Source organism: Hetaerina americana, unplaced genomic scaffold, assembly GCF_022747635.1.
Source record: "Hetaerina americana unplaced genomic scaffold, ioHetAmer1.1.p SCAF_7, whole genome shotgun sequence".
Lineage (NCBI taxonomy): Eukaryota > Metazoa > Arthropoda > Insecta > Odonata > Calopterygidae > Hetaerina > Hetaerina americana.
Window position 1 is genome coordinate 41,861,226 of NW_027287316.1, and position 12,121 is coordinate 41,873,346.

At 40.2% G+C, this 12,121-nt stretch overlaps 1 non-coding gene across 1 annotated transcript; it reads left to right on the plus strand.

The window, feature by feature from the left end:
• Nucleotides 1–8,881: 8,881 nt before the first annotated feature.
• On the plus strand, nucleotides 8,882–8,965 carry TRNAL-UAA (transfer RNA leucine (anticodon UAA)). The gene has a single exon. It is a non-coding gene; the product is annotated as a tRNA-Leu (tRNA).
• The last annotated feature ends 3,156 nt before the right edge of the window (nucleotides 8,966–12,121 follow it).

Genomic DNA, 12,121 nt, shown 5'->3' on the forward strand with positions numbered 1-12,121 from the left:
GCCCTAAGGTCGCGGAGAAAACGTTGGAGGACTGCAATTTTTAAAGCGCTATAAACGCCAGCAATATTAAGCGAAACAATATTCATTGGTGGAATGAGAGGACAGCTATGGGCACCGGACATCACTTACCAGAGTCCTGGTCATGGCTTACGTCGCTTCGGTCGCGGCTCGAACCCGGGCGACGAGTGCTTCGCCGCTTCCCAGGACGCTTCGTCCGACGGGTCGACGATCGAGGTCTCGAGTTGCCACCGCATACCTCCCCTCCGACCTCGTCCGAAGAGGAAGACCCAGCCGTGGTTTCTACGAAGAGCGGGTTACTTGGCGGCATTCCACGGGGGGCCCTGTTCGAGCGAGCAGAGCTGTGGGCCGTCCCAGCCCAGGAGGTGGCCTCAGGGGGGGGGGCGGGGTGGCGGACTGGTGGTCTTCTGCCGAAGGGGCCCCATCGGGAGAAATTAGAGGAGATCGGTCGAATTGGTCCGCCTCTAGAGGAGCCCTGGGAAGATCGTCGACACCTTGGCTGTCCTCAAAGGAGAATGACGATGGAATGTCTGGGATTGTTGACGTCGACAAGGTTTTGCTCGTACATGTGTCAACTTCCGCGGCCGGTGATACTTTCTTGATTTTCCGTGATACCATAATGGAGGGACCCGCCGTTGAGGAAGGGGGACAGTCGCAATCGGATACATCCTCCCCCGCTGTCACCCGTGATTCTCGGGGAGTTAGCAGCCCGTGAAGCAAGGATTGCGGGGAGAACGCATCGTTGGCGTGGCCAGAGAAAGGAAGGACGCAGGATGATCTGTCCTCTTTTGACGGGGTCACGGAGATAGGAGCCGGTGGTCGTGAGTGTGTATCCGAGCTGGTAGGGACCGCAGCTTGATCGATGTTCGAAATCAGCAGTGCAATGTCGTCCGTTCTCTTCTTCTTCGGATCCCTTTCTTCCGTTGACGACTTTCGCTCCCTCTGAAATTTCCCTCCAAGTGGAGGGGGATGCGGGGGTTCGGCGGGAACAGCTGGGGGCGCACCCTCGATAAGTATCAGGGACCGCGCCCTCTCCTCCACAGCCATCTCGGGCTCATCTATCTCCTCGGCGGTGTTCGGATTAGAGGCCAAAAACATTGCCTCCGCATAGCTCTTCCCTCCCTGGTTCCGAGGGCAGGTCTTGCGCTCGTGGCCTTCTTGGTTGCAACGGGCGCAGGTGCGGCGCTGACCCTCGTAGATGATGATGGCCCGGTTGCCGCCGATGTGGAGGTACGAGGGGATATTTCTTTCGACCGTCATCCGCACCACTCTCGTACCTGTTAACACGCGCGCCAATTTGTCGCCCTCCCACCTGTTCTCCCACGAGCGATGGATTTTTCCAAAACGCTGAAGCTCGCCTGTTATATCTTCCAATGGGGTCTCCACGGGGAGACATAGAACCCTGACATTACAAGGGCTACCGGAGGTCTCGTCAATAGTAATCGTCGTCCTCGGATCATTTTTGGATGGAAACGGTAGTTTTCGTGGGATAAGATCTAGAATCCTCTTCATAGTAGCTTCAGTTGCCAATTTCAGGAATATCAAATGGCGGTTATATCCAAATTGGATCGCCACAATCTCTTCGGGTGTGAGGCCCAGCGACTCTAGTGTAAAGAGGTGGACCTCCAACGGAGTAGGGGGTTTCGCCTTCTCATCAACTTGCAAGGCGAGCGTGTTTACGCGACGTACGACCATTTTGAAAGAAATCAAATGGAGCACGCCAGCGCCAAGAAAAGAAGAAGAGCGCACTGAAAGCACTCCAAGAAGGAAAGAAAGAAAAAAAAAACACTCACGAACGCTCCCTCCCCGCTACGCGCACCCGGCGGTAGCAAATAAAAAGGAGCCTAAGCTCTACACTAGTAGTCAAGGTCAGTCTTGATCCAGTAAACAAAACAAAGGCACGGCCTTCCCGGCGGAAGAAGTCGAGAGTCAAACTGCACGCTTCTTGATGAACTAGGCGGTCAACCGCCGCTCGAAACAAAACACGATCGGAACCTCGATTTCTGAGAGAGTCCGGCAGTGCCGCTCTCCAAACCCCGGCGGCCGAAGCCTCGGACGCCGGCGAATTTTAGACACTCGGTGAACACAGGCACGTCCTGCTATCGAGGATACGTAATTTACCCTGAGATCCGTGGGTCTTACATGTCGCCAAGCGCCCCGATTCTTTAGCCAAGAGATAGCGTCAGGGGGCTGTTTCACCCACCAAAGGAGAAATAGACAATACACAAGAGGAAAGGAGAGTGGTTAGAATTCATACAACATCATACAGGAAAAGAACAGTGCGTTTCGTGGCACGCATAGCCAGAAGAAAGAGATGAGCCACATTGGCCAAATATACATTCAAACACGAAATCCCGCCAAACGGCGAATAAATACTCATATATACAGAAACATATATAAGGAAAAGGGATAGGAACACGTATAAAGGACGAACACAATAGAGGTGGGGGAGGAAATATTTTTACTCTTGTGATCCGTTCGATTCCGCCTTCCCCACCTCTATTGTGTTCGTCCTTTATACGTGTTCCTATCCCTTTTCCTTATATATGTTTCTGTATATATGAGTATATATATATATATATATATAATTATATATATATATATATATATATATATATATATATATATATATATATATGCGCGGGTAGTGCGTTCTTCTACTGACCGGAGGGTCCGGGTTCAATTCCCGGGCTTTCTCTGGGTACCTGTAGCTCCACCCAAGCTATGTGACTTTTCGGGTACCAGGTCTTTGTGGGAAATCATAACCGACACGGGGAAAGGAACTGCTCCTCCTTCCCTGATGTGTGAATTTCACTCGACTTAGTACTGGGTGAACTCTACTATCACCTGCCAAACCGACCTTCAGGTTGATTACTGTGTTTATGGTTTATATGTATATATTTTTCAAATTCATTTTAGTTTTAATTTTATTCGCTTTGAGTGTTTGGCCTCGAAGTCGTCTTTCTATTTCGATCATTAATCATATTGAACGTGTATTGTATCATGATTATATTAGTTATGTATTGATTAAACAGTAAATCCTTCTTCACAATTCAATTTTACTGTGAATGTGAGATTTATCTCTCACGTAATCCAGGAGTGATTATTTATATCATCATGTATTTTGATTCTTATTTTTACATGAATATGTATTTCGGGCAGAGATAGGCATATGGAATTGAGATTAGAAATGTATCTGTTTTGTAAGATTCTATCACCAATCCATTTATTTAATGAACGAAATTCTGTTGAAAATGAATGGAGGACATTCCCCGTTTCCGCAGACAAATAGCTGACAATTTTGAAATTAATAATTCACTTATTAATCCATGAAAATTAATTTTTGGGGTTTTCACTAAAGTGTAGAAAATAAATTATTTTGACTGAGCATTTCTTTGCCGAAAGAATTTTGAGATAAATATCTATAAAGTCATACCTTTTAATGAAATTATAGGAAGTGTTCCTGGAGTCAAATTTAAAGGAGGTGCAATTCGTTAAATATTTAAGAATTGAGGAAAATCACGAAGGAGGGTAGAAAGTCATGAGATAATTGAAATGCCTTTTTGTGGCTTATGCAAGGCATGAAATGAAGCGGGGTTTTGGAAAATATGTCTCAGCTTCACTGTTTAAAAAATGAACAACCAAGTTCAAAAGTACTAAATGTGAAATGATCAAGTTTTAACAAAATGTGAATCGTCAGGCCGCGGGAGAGCCGAGGAATTTTTTCCTAATATATTTTGAAATTTGGGATAATTAAAAAAAATAAGAGCTCCTTGATATTCTATTACATTATATTCAAATCGGAAACTACTTGTATTGGCCCTAGTGGCAAAATTCTTTTTCGACCGAATAATTACGGCGAAGTATCCTTAAGGAATTGCAAAATATTTGTCGATTTAGCTATCGTATTAAATTATTATGAGCACGAAATGTAATTGTCTCTTTACCGTTCAGGAATTGTTTTCAATTCACCTCTCCCTTCATCATTAAATACACGAGGATCACGTAGTTTAAAAACCCGAAGGAAAGCGAGGTAACATAAAATGCTAAAATATCCGGGATAATCTCTTTTGGAAAATATTAGAAAAGTTCATGAATCGCCTTGATTTTTCCTGAATACTCTGCGGCAGATTTGAACAATACTAGGCTGAATGCAGAATGTGACAAATGCTGGACTGGGAACAAGGTGCCTTGAGTACAACGTCGAAACATTGATTTTCAAGTCCTACCTGTCCGTCAATATTTAAAAGCCACCGACGTAGGTTGTTGCTAGGGCTGAGCGACTCTTCAATGTGTCGTGTGGGCGACTTTGTCCACCTATCGACACTGACTTATACCAGGATATAACCGGTGGACATATTGGTACATATTGATGGTTATGGCCGTATTGATATCGATGGAGATATTAATGTTAACGTTGAAATTGAATTGGGCATCGACATGTACATAAATCTGTTACGATACTTCATGCATCCGAGAAAGAAACGAACGGCTCCATTTGTTTTGAATATTCGTATGCCGCATATTTATGCATTACCTTATAAGAATTGTGAGTGTCCACGTTCGGCAATAATGGCTCCTAATATCTGCCAAACGTGGTAAATGTGGAGGAAATATTAAAAAAATTTGGTATGAAATAGGTTTTAAAACCTTTGGGAATCATTTCTGGATGCGTTCCGACACGTAAATTATTCGCTGTTTTTCGAAGGTGTAGCCTTCTCTGATGGCTTTTATTTATGGTTTAAAGTGTTGGTTTATCAAACCTTTACCTGTTTATTGACCCTTGTCAAAACCTTGATTTATCAAACTTTGTATTTAAAGCACTCTAGAAGAACGTATTTACGGATGGTAGAAGGGGAAGAGAAGTCCGTGATACACAGAACTAACCAGCATTACGAGATATTGTCAAATATCCTGCATCGATTGTTTGGCTCCTTATTGGTGAATTGTTTGGAATCTATTTAAATCCAGAACCTCTTAATAGCTTAATACAATATAAAATGGTCTAATATCTCCATCCATTCTCTGAATAATACAACTTACTCGTTAAGTTATATTTTATATATATATATATATATATATATATATATATATATATATATATATATATATATACATAAGAGTTAACCATTTAAGACTTAATGTAATACTTCGCATGAGACCGTACTTAGAAACTCAAAAGTCATATCTCTAACCTCAGGCCTCATATATACGTCGGATATACACAAAAATTCGTTTCATTTCGTTTAAGTGATGAAATTGCCAGAGTCTACTATTCTAACTTGAAATATCTAATTAAACACAGTATCAATTTTATGAATAAATTCACTCCATTGGAATGCACGGGTTCTGTATATTTCGTGTAAAATAATTGGAAGTACCCGCTTTTAAAACTAATTACTAAATGATTTGTTTAGTAATTAATAAAATCATTATCAGTTTGTAATTAGATAGCGGAAATATTTATGCTGTGGAAATAAATCACTTCCAGTTGTCAGAAATAATTTTTTTTGCATTTATGATTACAGAAATATATTAATTAAAGCTCTTTTAGGTTGATATAAAACTAGGGACGTAATTACTAAACTAAGAAATACCCTGGTCGAAGTGGAAGGTTAGCAAAGGTGAGGAGGCAAATTATTTCTCTCAATCATCAGGAAAATTAATTTTCATGGACTGGCGATAGTCTCATTCACACCCTTATCATTTCTAAATTTAATAAAGAAACAACAGTTATAAGAATTACAAATATAGTTTGATGAAATGGAAAAGGAAATCGAATGACCGTGGGCAATCTTAATGTCAATCACCCTCTGACAAACCGTGTATTCCCTGAAAGGGGAAAGTTTATGCAATATTAATTAATGTTTTTTTATGAAAAATATCCTGCATTTAAATCATAACTAAATATGCCAAATGAGATTATACAATGTTGAATATGTACGCTCATATAACCATTCCGTTTATTCTTACATATTTTTCCGTGCAGCAATATTTTTACGCTAAATCGCCACCATGAGTAACTTTTTTCAGTGCTGTACCATACTCATTTCCGCAAATTCGGTACTTAAATCTAACCGATACTAATTCTTACAAAATGATAAGTTTCACGTGTCCCAATTTTTCTGGTTTGGTACTTCTCTTACTCTCATATCTACATATTTTTCTATCCATTTATAAGGCATTGTTTTCATCTTAGATTCACTGTCACAGTCATTTTTTTAGTAAGATGGGAAGAGTATAGAATCACTTGTATTGAGTATTTTAAACGTTATAGAATATTTCCAGGTGTGCTTCCACTGTCAGTAGTATCCCCTTCTTCTCACTATTTTTCCCCCTTCTACGGTTGCCTTACGTTCTCCCCTCTATCACATTCTTCAGCATTCCGTCACCAACCAAACCCTCTGCATCTATCTTTTCTGCCTCCGTTGGATTTCTCCCCACCATCCTCTATCCTATCCATCGTGCCTAGCACTTTCTCGTTTGCTTTCCTTACCGACCATTTCACCCTTTCCATCCATTCTCCACACCCACATTTCAAAAGCCTCCAATCTATATCTACCATTTTTCCGCACCGCACATAACCGCGCTCCATATCAAAGTTTTGAAGAGCTGTTTCTTAATATTCTTACTCAACGTTCCTGCCATCAATTCCTTCCTCATTTTGAAATCTTCAACGTCTATTGCAATTCTTCTCCTTTTCTCTCCACTACGTTGACCATTTTGGTCCAAAACGCTTCCGAGATACGTAAACTGTTCCACCTGCTCTGGTTTTTCCCTCTTATTTTAACATTTAGGTTAGCTTTTCTCTTTCTCGAAAACTGCATAACCTTTGTTTCGGTTACATTTATTCTCATCCCAAACCTATCGCACTGGCTTTCCAATGCGCTCAGCAATTTGTGCAGCCCCTTGGCTTACACTCTTTCTGAAACTTGATGGACCTCACAGACCTAAATGATTTTATGAATTATCCTCTCACTTTCATTTCGATCACCACTTCTTCCTTTGTTTCTTTAATCAATTCCTTCAAACAAGAATTGAAAATTACGGTTGAAAATGGGCGCCCGTCTAACTGCACTTCCTAATATAGTATTTCCACTCCATCTGCCACTCGCACCCGGGCAGTCTGTGACAAAGATTGCAGATAGTTCGTCTATCCTGTTAATCTGCTCTTATTTTCAGCAAAACATTTATTTCTTCTACCCAATTAACTACACCAAACGCTTTATCTAAATCTACGAAACGAACCTCTATTTCCTCTGTTAGTGTCCTCATTAACGCTATGGCATAACGTTAACCTGACTTCACCTCATCGTCCGAGGTGTAATGATTACCATTGATGTGTCTCTTGAGTTGAAGAAAAAAATAAAAATCGCAAGACGCAAGATCGGGGGAATAAGGAGGGTGTGGAATCGGTTCAAATTTCAGGTTTCGCATAGCCTCTCCAGTTGCGCGCGAGGTGTGTGGACTAGCGTTATCATGTTGCAAGATCTGTGCCAGGCTGCCTTTAACACGACAAAATTGACCAATATGGTTTTTGATACGCTTTTGAGCGATTCGCCGGTCATTTTGAATCAAATCTTCGGCGAGTTTGCGATGTTTATTGTCTGTGGCAGTGATCGGACGTCCGGTGCATGTTTCATCAACAATTATTAATTTTCGAGGCTCGCAACCACGAAAGTTTACCACCCTTCGGTTTACAGTAGACCTATCAACAGAATGGTCACCATGAACAGCCTTTAAACGACGACGAATCTCAGTAGGAGTCACTTTTTAAGTCACGCTTTTTAACTCGCGTCGACATAGCACTAGAGCACGTATCCATACTTCCGCTTCTCGAAATTCACTGGATGAATGAAACGACCTCAAACCTGCGCAGGCATGTTGAGGGAGAATGTTACTTCCACATGCCACCAGGAGTGCTTCCGAAGGTTATCTTATTGTGGTCTACAAGCATGTGCGAATTAGTTTTCAGCCTACTCTCGTATTTTATAATTGCCATTTTATTAATACGTACTTCTACTTTAGGCACGCCGTTGCTCACAAATGCAGAAGAATGTCTTTCTAGTTCACTTCAATTCATTAAAATCATTACCATTTCTATTTGTAACACAAATGCTAAAATACTAAATGTACAATAAATCTCATCTAACCTCTCGTGGTTTGCTGGAAAAGAAGAGCCTCTGAATTGACTTTCTTTTTATAGCCGAAAACTTGCTAATGGACAAACTGCGGGAGATGCCGCAACAATAACTTTTAACGGAGTCATCCACTAATAAGCATTACAATGCAACAATTTCAGAGTGTAAAAATCATTCGCCTTGACCGGGATCCGAACCCGGACCGCCTATTGTTAATAGACGCTTCGCCAATGCGATATTTCAGAAATGCAACACATGGTAAACAGACACTGCGTATACGCCCATATTGTAAGCGTGGATTCTCCTCGTAATTAAGTGCAGAGGTATCGATGAAGTTCTTTTATTCAAACTATTAATGAAACCCGGAAAACCAAGAATCGGAAAGATACAACACAGCGGTCTATTTACAATGACTATACCTTTACAACGACTAGTCCTGTTTGCAGGACGGCTGCTGTAATACTGATGGCCGCTGACATAGTTTTTAAAAAAATATTTACAGGAATTTAACTAGTAAACGAGTGGTCATAGAATACGACGAATGGAGTCCTGCATGCATGGACAAAAGCTATTCAGTGGCCAGATTATTGTTATACGTGAGCTAAAATACAAGTATGTCCGTTTCATACTGCGTATGAGGGTTGTCTTCAAAACTTCCGATGCGATGCGGTCTGAAAAACGTCCGATGTATTGTATGTTCCATTCAAACAGTCAATATTCATGTCAGGTTGGCCGAGTGGTCTAAGGCGCCAGACTTAAGTTCTGGTTCTCATATGAGAGCGTGGGTTCGAACCCCACACCTGACAGTTTTTTTGGCGGCCTCGGTGGCGGCGGGGTAACGTTCTCGCCTGTCAACCCCGGAGATCACGGGCCCCCACAAGGGTGGGTTTTCCTCCTCGTAGGGCAATTGTGTTTGAAATTGTCTTCTGAAAAGTTATGTTAAGGGGTCAGGTAAAAGAAGGGAGTATATAGACTTATCTCGCCTAAATAAAGACGCCAGATAAAATAAAAATTCTACTACGCCATGAATCGACATGAGAAGCAGAGATTTGAGAGCCAAAGGCTATTAAATATTTAATCGCTTTTTTTATTCGGAGATGGGGCCTCGGCTCACAATAGTAGATACTATATTCCTGACAGCAATATTCGAGCTTTCCCTCTTGTTCCTGTAACGAGGTTTCCAGTATGTATTTCATTTTATCTTTCCATATTTTCAAGGAGTTGCCTTCTGTAGTATTGCAAATGTTCGGCTGACGATTTGTTGAGGCGGAACCAAAATTTAAAAGCTGCGTCGCGTGTTTCTACCTGTATCTATTAATACTTAACGGTGTATACCTGGGCAACTAAGGAGTTCCTGTCAGTAGATGTGGAAGTGAAGACGTTCTATGACGAGATATCCGTCAGAATTATTGTTTCAAGGTCCCTGAGCGTACATTCAAAGGTTTTTGGTTGAATAAAAGGTATCCAGACAAAGTAATTTTTCAAGAAGTCGGACTTCAGATATGTTTTCTTAATAAATATTTGTTACGCCTTTCGGAAGCTCGACTATTAGTGGCTACAAGAAACAAGGCACACCGTGTAAGTCGACTTGGGTGCCTTTGGGGTTATTAAAAAAAACCGAGGTCGTGTTAAGAATAAGAAATGGGCTCTGACGTCTCTTTCTTAAGTGAAGCGACCTTACGTTTCGTTAAGAAGGGGATCACAATTAACTTGAACTGCGGAGGGGTAAGTGTGTAAACTGATGCTTAGTTAGGGTATCAGCTTGATACCGTCAACCAATCCGCTAATTCCGTCACGCTAAGCGACACAGTCTCAGAAAATCATGGCCTTGTAAGAAAAGGACTTAAAGGGAAGAAGGACTTCCGTTGCCTTTCGAGGAATTTTTAATATAGACTAATTTCTTTAATCAGAGATCTTGGTCATGACGCATCTCGGTAGGTCAAATTGATAGAAATAATTTGAGGTTTCATTTGCCCGTTCTAACCCCATTTCCAACCTCCTTCGGATTAGTAGTATGTTTTGAGAAAGGCGTACACGAAAGTGCTAAGGTGTACTCGAATAAAAGAAATAAAAGTGTATACTCTGTTTTGGGGTAACTGCTATGTTACAGCAAATTTGGAATATAATGGGCCTGCTATCATGGGCGAAGGGAAAGATAAAAGAGTCAGAAATATTGAGTAGAACATAATGTTGAAATTGACAGAACGAAACTTGATGAACTAAATGAAATTATTGATAAAAGTAGGAGTTAGTGAATGGAGAGGTGATAAATAACGAGAATATGGGTAAAATGAGATTTGTTTGATACGATAGAAAAGTGAAAGAATGCATGGGTGGGGTCTATTAGAGAACTAAATAATAGGCTAAAGGGAGAAAGCATTTAGACGCTTTAAATTAGGTTGGAAGAGAATTTAATATGGTCGAGTGGAATTTCTGTGTCGGAGAAATATTGGCATACTGTTTGAAAAAATGTGAGATAACTATGATATGCTTATTACGGAAAAATTATACCAGCAGTTTGACATATAGCAATAATTAATTGGTTAAGCTTGGGTATATTTGGGGAATGTATAGAGAATGCGTGGAGAAAAATATATGGTAAAGTGCCTAAACTATGCCTCTAGTGGTCAAGACGGAGGAAAATAATGCCAATAATAATCGGAATTTTCTTCATTGATTATTTGACGGTAGTTAATCAAAAATATTTTCCCAGAGTATGAGCATAATCGGCTTGATAAAAGAAGCAATTTCAGAATTTTTGTTGTGTTAATCTCATAACAATCTTAATACCCATAGTAAATAATTTCGTTTGTTGAAAGTAATTGGTTGTGTAATGCAGCCCTAATCAAAAGCTAGTATTTTGGTATGAGATTTCCTTTCGAATTATTATTATTATTATTATTATTAAAGAATAGATTTAGCGCAAATTTTACTTATTTGTAGCCGTGAAGATCATTTACCTATCTGTTGGAGCAATGAGTTTTTTTTACTAGACAATACACCATTATTGTCAAAGGAATTATTATTTGATGCAAGAACATTAGGAGGAAATCGCGTGCTGTACTCATGTTTATGTTTCACAGCGTGAAGTTAGATACAGAGAATATCTTTCTCATTTTTTATGTACTCATTAAGATAAACTGTTATATTTTTGCTTTATCTGTGATAAATTAATAAGAGAAAATACCCTCGCAACACGATGATAATGGTAATTTTTTCAAAATGATTGCTTGTTGATGATGTTGCAATAGTATCGCGAATTGATAACAGTTTAATGATTAACCTTCTACTAAAAATAAAGATCTTGAAGACCATTGCACTGTGGAAATGCAGTCCTTATGAGCTCTGGCTGTATCGATCATTTCTCATCAAAGGTAGTTCTCGGAATAAAATCGGTAAACACAACACACTGTTCCCGCTACAAGTGTAATCCATGTGCAACTTAAGATTACAAAGTGATGAGGCGGTGGGATTTTACTCGTTATGTCCGGCCGCATTGACATTCGTCCGATAATCAACAAAACAATAAAGATATCCCTCCTGGGGAAATGAGGAATGGCATGCAATACTGCTTCTAAACGAAAATTGCAAATCTTTCGATATCGGATTACTATGTTATGTTTTATGTGGTTTGTAGAAAAATAAATTTCGTATGTAGTAGACAGTAAAATGGAGAAATATATTTATGACTTTCCCCGTGGCCATTTAACTCTAAGCGATTGCAAAAAACATTGGTTTCGAATTACTCGTGTGAAACCTAGGAGGAAACATCCATTCCAAACGGCTGCAACTCATCAAGGTCTTCAGGCTGAATAAGAAGATTATACGAATTTAAGGCGAAAGGGTGGCTAAACGATTTTAATCAAACTTCTTGGCGTTTGCGCAGCTATAGAAGAACTTTTTCTTTATTAGAAAACTTTTTCAATAAAGTGGAAAGTTTTTATGGGCGCAAATTCTTTGTT